An 8,206-nucleotide genomic window follows, 5' to 3' on the forward strand; every position below is an offset into this window, starting at 1 on the left:
GCAAAATCCCCTCTGAATTACAGTTTGTAATAAGGTGTAGCTTGCAACAAACTTCCACAGTTTTTTGTTTGTCTAGGTTTTGTTTTCTTTTTTTGTTTTGTTTTGCATTTTACTAACACATAAAAGCAGGACAGGGTTCTTATGAGGTCATGTGCTTGTGCAGTAGACCTCTGCGGTGATTTTGCTACCTATCACCAGGTATTACACATGCGCATGAGTACACAAGAGAACACGTGCAGATGTACAACCATACATTCATATATGTCTATTACAAAATCTGTCGAGATCTCCCCTGGCTAATAAGCATTAGAGCTGCCACAGTTCTACTGTATTAGTGCCTAAATAAACCACAAACCTGGTAGCAAAGGTGCTTATTTGGGAATTAAGTGCTTCAATATTAAACATGGCTCTCCCATTCATAGGCAAAGAAAGTAGAAAAGGAAGTTTGTAGGAAGGAGGGATAAAGTAGTCTTCTGGGGTATTTTAAAAGAAAACAGCATTGCAATTGCACTTGCAAGTATTGATCTCTACAATGTGTCTAGTATGCATGAACAGTTTAATAAGCAAAGCAGTGATCAAGCCGGAAAAGCCAAGGGAGAGCAACACCTATGTCCTGGCCTGAGCTTGTTATTATTGAGTTTGTCAGCACATCAAGGCTGGTGCTGTTCTGAGCATACACAAAGGTCTACCTCTAGGAGCAGAAAGTAGAAAAAAAAGGTCCAATGTTTTCACAGAAATCACAGAATACTTGATATTGGCCCCTGGGAACCTCTGGAGATTGTCTAGGCCAGCCTCTCTGTTCATAGCAGGGTCACCTAGAGCAGGTTGCTGAGACATGCCTCTAGTTAGGTTTTGAATAGCTGCAAGAATGGAGACTCCCAAACCCAAACTCCTGAACACCTCTAAGCAACCTGTTACAATGTTTTACCACTCTTAGAGTAAATCTTTCTACCTGTTTCCTCTTGTTCATTCGCTGGACACTGCTGAGATAAGTCTGACTCCACCTTCTGTGCTGCTCCCTAATCCGTCATTCAAACAAATGGGTAAGTCATCGCTGCCGCTGTTGCTGTCACACGCCCCTGTCACCTTTTCTTCTTGAGGCTAAACTGCTCTACTAAGAACTTCAGTTGCTTATCTAGTTTAGCCATTTCTTTTTGTACCACACACAATATTTATTTAAAAAACTATTTTTGTTGCCTCAAAACTTAACATCAGTTGTCTCTACTGAAGAGCAAATAGAAGAATGGCTAGATAAACAGAAATTCTCCTCTGGTATCCACTGATCAAAATATTTTCTAAGTATGCACTCATATCACTCACTTATGAGGCATGTTGCAGTTTTATTTCCCTCATGAAAGGTAAGAGCAAGAGATTGCAATTGAACAAAAATGTCTTTGTTTGCAGAGTAAAGGTTTCTTCCTATTCTTGTGTGTCCACATGAACTACTGCTCTGCTTTCAAAACCTCTTGATGTTTGAGTAAACTTTTTCATATTTTAAACTTTCAGTTGTGAAATCAATGTAGTCTCTTCATACACCTCAGTTTGAGAAGCTCATTAGTTCTCAAACTAAGCCCGGTAAAATTTCTCTTGTGTTTTAGCAGTGCGTCAAAAAAGAGAGAAGAAAAAATATTTCATTCTGCATGCTCAGATCGTGTCAGGACTGTACAGTGAAGCTAGGCAGCTGTCGTAAAAAGCACTGGCAGAAGTACCAACTGCATAAAAGCTCAGCCCCAGACTGGTCTTCGACCATTCCAATTTCACGACTAGGTATGAAATAGTTTCTATCAGAAATGCTGATTGGAGGAATACAAAGTTTTCTTCATTTAACTTTGCATTTATGCAAAGACATGAGATTTATAGCCTATATCGAATCTCTTTACATAAACCTATGGAACATTTTTTTTAAGGAGAAAGCAGAATGATGGAATATTAAAAGCACGTGATGGAAAGCGGACAGCTAATCTCAAAGTCTGACATATAATTGTAAGTAATTCGGAACTGAAAACCACAAGAAGAGGACAAATATCTTCAGCTAAGCTAAGCTGATACAGAGAGTAGCAGGTATTAATGTCATGAAAAGAATAAAAATGTTGACAAGTCAAGAAATGTTAGAATTCCTATGGAGTCTAACTTCATTGTAAAAGTACATGAAAAAGTTTGGAGTCAAGCTATTCTTCCTTCTTAACATAAACTATTAGTCTGCAGTATTGCAACATCCAGTACCAGTGAAACAACATTGACAAAACCTCAGAGGGATAATACCCACCTGTAAATGTGCTGCACCAGCTTTTCATTTCCTTCCTGTGTGAGTCTGCCATACGCTTCACCGTATTTCAAACTGATTCTCTTGGGTCATATTCCCTAACACTGCTAGTAACTCTGGGACTAGAAGTTCTAGTTCATGTCAAGGTGGGATGTTATACATACAGAGAGTGTCTGTTATTGTTCAGAAGTATTACAAATGTAATATTCTACTGCACTAGGTATAAAAATCTTCAGATATTGCCTTGTGATAAGGAAATATAACTATGGTGTGTCTTTCCCAAATGAATGACACTTTTATTGGAACTGCCTGGAAATTAGAACAAAGTAGATATTCTTTGAAACTGTAACTTTTCGTGAAAATGAACCTGTTTCAACTGAATTTTCCTGTCTCCACAAACAATATGAGTGCAAAAGAGCCCTCCTTTGCCAGTTTAGAAATAGAACGAAGCTTTCTGGCTCCCAGAACCCTCCCCAGACTGCCAGACTACAGTTACTGCAGTTTTGATCACTCCTTCAGAAGCCTGGAAAATCTGTCTGCTCCAGAGTGCTGGTCAAGCTCCAGTTAGCTCAGCGGTCTGGCAACTTAAATTCCTCTTGCAGTTTCGATGTAATGCATAATTCACCAACTCCTGTTTTATTTACTTGTTGTGTAATACTGTTACTGAAAAAGTGCAAAAGTATATTTCAGCAGAATGAACTGGACCTGTAAGTGAATTATGATCTCACTAACCAAAGCAACATATAAACCCAGAATGGACAATTCTGACTGAAAAGGTAGTTCCAACCTCTTCCCAGTATTTTTAAAAATGATTATGGAATTTACTGTCATTAAAGCATTTATGTTCTTGTGCTTCTTTTTCTTTGAGATGGGTAACAACCTGATTCTCAGCATGGTCTTTCCTCTGAGAATATCTTCTGCTAGGAAAATTACTATTTCTAGGGGTTCCCTGTCAAAAGCCGTGGCCATCCCTCTTCTATCCTTAGAACAGAAGGAGAGTGTGATTTGTGGACACTCGGCACCAACTCCTTCAATAGGCCTTATGTAGAGGGGTGGTTGAAGGCTAGTGGGCGCTCTGAGTGTACTTTCTTGATGGCTTTTTAAAATATATGAGAAAGGGGAGTCTTTTGCATGAATGGTTGCACAATCAGCTTTTAATCATTGTAGAATTTTTGTTTAAATTCCAGAATACAGAAAGAGATATTGACATACATATTGAGAATGTGCCTAAAAGTTAAACGTAAGTGTAGTGGAAGAAATCGGCAATCTGATTTTTGCCTCTTTGGAGGAGATATGCTTAAATGTAGTAAAGCACATGAGTATCTTTACTCTCAGATCAGTGAGGACAAAAACAAACAGTAAGGTCTTTTTGTTTTCTTGGCTAGTTCTGCATTGCCACCTGTCCCTATTCCAGGCCAGTCTTATTTCTGGCTTGAAGATCATTTAAAACCTCAGCAGATATTGATGGATATTTGATCTATTCTGTCAGTGACCTGCATTCTTCTTTTGTGCTCTTCCTCTGATAGTCTCTGGTTTAGGTTCCCTTTAATCTGGGTTGTGGCCTCTGTATGGTTTAGGGATTTTCTTCCCACAGCTTAGAGAAAACTTCTGTACATATCCATGGTATACTGGATCAGGGCCTGAACAAAGCATCTATCTTCCTACACTTCTGTTGCTAATCCTGTAGAAGATACAATCAAGGGTGGCTGAGATATTTTAGACAGAACTATTTTTCACTGAACAAATGCAGTTTCATCCTTACAAATCTTTAACAGGAACATAGTCTGTAGTTTTTTTCAGCGGAGGAAATCTGAGTTCATTATTTTAATAATATTTTTACTAATTTTATTCAGATATTTACATTGCATAAATATGAAAAAAATCAAGGTAAAATAAGTGTTATGCATGTAGTTATTCTGTCATAATGTCATATAAAGCATATTTAATTTTCTCAGGAAATTTTTAATTCTTCTTCCAGGTCAAGGTTTGAGATTTTTTTTTTTCAAAATGTCAGTATTATTTATGAAAAGGAAATGTTGACTCCTGCCTATCTTTCTAAATTGACTGGTAAAATGTGGAAATAGAAGAAGAGGGATGGATGAGTATTTTTATTTCTGAATGAATTGTAAATATTCCAAAACACAGTAAAACTTGTTTTTAAAAAATAGTTAAAAACCATAATAGCATTGTCCAAATCTTGGCATCACTCCCTGCATATTTGTAAGTAACTAAGACTACAGCTGTGGTTGAAAAGTATTTTCTTTCCAGCAGAGGGACTGTTAGAGCCAAATGTGAATGTGTTAATTGAATTATCTCCAAGAAAATAAGAGCCTATCAGACTTAAAAATAACCATAAAGGTCACCGAATTAAAACATTTAGAGAGTAGAATAGGTGCTTGGAAAGTTTATGGCCTTAGCAAACAAAGCAAATAAGGTAGCAACAATGAGGACATTCAGAGATTGCTTCGTGTTATTATGGGAGAAAAAGGTAAGCTCTGTGAACTTTACTGAGAATATTGCCATGATAATGCCAGGTGTTCAGCGCTTTGTGTACCTTGTTTATACAGTGTAAAATAAGCATATTTATATAAGTGATATTGCAATGGTTCACCTTATTTTTAAGGGAGAACATTTTTCACACAAACATGGTCATTAAATGACAACAGGATGATTGGTTCAGGAAGATCTGAACAGTTACACAAGCGTATAAGTCAATAGAACAATGCAGCCTGCTCCATTTACTTCAGTAAATGCTCCTGTAGAGACAGTGCCATGTCTTCATTCCTTTCTTTCTTCTTGGAATATCTTCCTCCTTGGTGGTATCTCAAGAGAAACCAGTCTTTGTGTTCAAAAATGATACCAATAGCAAAGAGCTTTTCCTTCCCACCATACTACTAGGCATTTGCGTTCTCTTTTGCATCATCATAAACACAGCCCTTCCAGTGCTCACTAGAGTGAAATTAGATAAAAGGTGCAAACATATGATTCAGATCATGGAAATGAGAATTTTGTATAGCTAGTCATTATCTTCCATTTTTTTTATACAAGAAGGCTATTTCTCTCACTTAGAGCTACACAAAATCATTGCGTACAAAGTAAGAAATGTGGGAGCTATCTTGAAATATTATGAAGAATTTTTTTTATACCTAAGTATGCTGAGTTAAATACTCATGCGCCCTTGGTATCTCAAGACGGTAGGGAACCAAGACCTTTGGATTTGTTCAGACCACTTAGGAACCTGCTGAAAAGAAAGCAAGTGAATAAAGGGACACTTTTATTCTCACAGGGAGAGAAAATAGCATTTCTTTATATTGTGCCTCGATCAAGACTACTGCGTCCAGCTGAGCCTAATCAAACAGAGACAAATATGTGGTGGTGTTTGTGTGCAGAATACACACACACTCCAAGACACAGTATGAGACATAATACCTGCTGTCAGACTTTCTCTCTGCAGTGTATTACGTTTTAGAACCCATTTTATCGCATACAGATTTTGTTGGTGATGTTTTTTTTTTACCTGAATGCATCCAGTCATGTTTTAGAGATCCATTATACAGGCAAGATTTGCTTTCTGTCTCAGGGATGAAGAACAAGGATGACAGCCAGGAGGCAGTTGTTTCTTTTCCCTATATCTGATGCCAACTGAGTGTGTTACCTTGGAGAAATCACCTTCTCTCTGCTCCTTTTCTAACATCAAATACTGAAAAAACACCAAAACCGAAACATGGCTTTTGACAGGCATTTATGTGAGATATTGAGAACATGAAAACACAACTAGGTTATACGATTGCATCCTGCAGTTTCCAGTGATGTGCAATGCTCAGTGACAGGAGATGGCTAAGCCTATTCTGAACAAGATGGAAATCTGTTTTTAATAATGTTCAGTTGTTTTTCTTTGATTCTACGAATTCACACACTCTGTGCTTGAACCCATGTAAGTTTTTAGCATCCATAATATTCAGTGCCAGGGATATACACTGAATGAAGACATTGTTTATATGCTACCTTTTTTTTTTTTTGGATGTTCTTTAGTGCTTACAATATTCATCTCATGTATTTTCTTCATGAAATAAATGACTGTATATGTCTTTCTATAACCTCCTCTCTTGCCTCTTATCTGGGCTGGAAAGCTGTAATCTGTTCATTAGTTCCTTCTACACTTTAATACTTTTAAACATTTCTGTCACACATCTCCAGAACTTTTCCAGTTCTACTATAATGTTTTCATCAGCAAGAATTGTACACAATATTCAGATGTACATATAACATGGATTTTTACAAAAAGAGCATAGAGAACCTTTCTATTTTGTTTTACATTTATTTCACAGTAATTCTTAGAATTATATTTGTTTCCTTGAGTGCTGCTACACTGACCTGACATTTTCATAGAGTTGTCTGTTATGACCCAGGTATCTCATTTCTCAGTAATGATTGTCAGCTATCAGCCCATCACTGTATACACAAAGATTCATCATTTTTTTTTCATTAATCGTGTTCTAATTCCAGTTGTGTTGGTTCCATAATCTCTGCCAAGGTCCCAAGATTCTTCTACGCCCAGCAACTTTCCTAATTCTGGTGTGGATTTTATTATATTCGTTATCCCCCAGTGACTTTTCTTGGAGATATTCCACTCTATATAAACAAATTACTGAGGGAAAGATTTAAATAATCAAGGCAGCCCCTCCATTTTACCCCGGGAATGGCTAATTATTTGTACAAAGTGAAATAATTCCAAAGGAAAGAAGACAGAGTGAAAAGATGTTAATTTTTATAGGATTCCTCTGTATTCAAGGGAAAGAAATTTGTGGATAGGACTACCTGAGGTGCCCTAAATTTATCTTCACTGACTATTAAGGACACTTTGCCTTCTGTATGAACACCCTCTTCACTCAGCTTGGTGAACAGAGACCATTCATCTGAGCATTTACAGAGGAAACCCAGGGATTCCAATAAGAGTGTCCATCATTCAAGGTAAATTTCCTGGCTACTGGGAAAGTCACCCTTCTAAGGAAAGTCTTGTTCTTTCTCTGGTTTGGACAATACAGTCTTAACTGAATCCAGGAAACTTCCTGGTAAAAGTTATGGGATATTAAATTAAGATGTACTATCACAAAGAAGTGAGTACAGAATAGTAAGGAAGTAAATGAGCCAATGAATGATAACTCCTCTGAAGTTAAAAGGGAAAAAAATTACATATCATAAGTATGAAAAGTTAAAGGGTTCAGACAAAACAAGATCGATACTCTATCTGAAATTTTAAGATTACTTACAGCTACTGATGAGGCAAACTCAGCCCTAAATCTGAAATTTTGGTTTTCATTTCTGTGTTTTAGGTTGGATTCACAGTGAAGTTTTTGTAGTAAATACAGCCCTAACCTGGGGCATCAGGCACCTCCCTGGGCCCCCAGGCGCGGGTGCTGGCTCACAAGTACTTGTGGGTCAGCACGGCCCATGACCAGGCACATGGCTGCAGGGTGACAGGAGCTGGAGGTCTGGCAGGACCAAGGTGAGATCCTCAGCCGAAAGCACCTCCCTGGACCAGAGGTCAGCCCCATGGCACCTGGGAGCCTCTCCCCAGGGTTACCACTGGGAAAGGGCCAGGCTACCCTCGGCTGCACTGGCTCTGAGCTGGCCCAGAGCCCTGACAGCCAAACATCCAGGAAGTCCCGTGGATATTCTCACAGTCCTTACAAAATCTTATGCTTAAAAACGTCCTAAGTAAGTAGCAGAGGTCACTGCTGTTGTGTTTGATATAGACTTGTTGCAGTTTGGCCCTGGCCGACAACAAAGGGCCATGCAGTCACTCCGCCGCCCCTCCCCCCACTGGAGTGGGGAGGAGAATGGCAAGAAAAAGGCAAAACCTCACGGATGGGGATAAGGGCAGTTTAACAGAACAGTAAACAAAGGGAACAGTAACAACAACAATACTGATAAGGAAAATAT

General features: G+C 38.3%; 1 long non-coding RNA gene across 1 annotated transcript; it reads left to right on the plus strand.

Moving 5' to 3' along the window:
* Positions 1-949: 949 nt before the first annotated feature.
* On the plus strand, positions 950-2,050 carry LOC142362199 (uncharacterized). The gene is made up of 3 exons (XR_012764792.1): positions 950-1,043; positions 1,599-1,767; positions 1,908-2,050. It is a non-coding gene; the product is annotated as an uncharacterized LOC142362199 (long non-coding RNA).
* Positions 2,051-8,206: the final 6,156 nt, after the last annotated feature.

The sequence above is a fragment of the Opisthocomus hoazin genome, chromosome 8, assembly GCF_030867145.1.
Source record: "Opisthocomus hoazin isolate bOpiHoa1 chromosome 8, bOpiHoa1.hap1, whole genome shotgun sequence".
NCBI lineage: Eukaryota > Metazoa > Chordata > Aves > Opisthocomiformes > Opisthocomidae > Opisthocomus > Opisthocomus hoazin.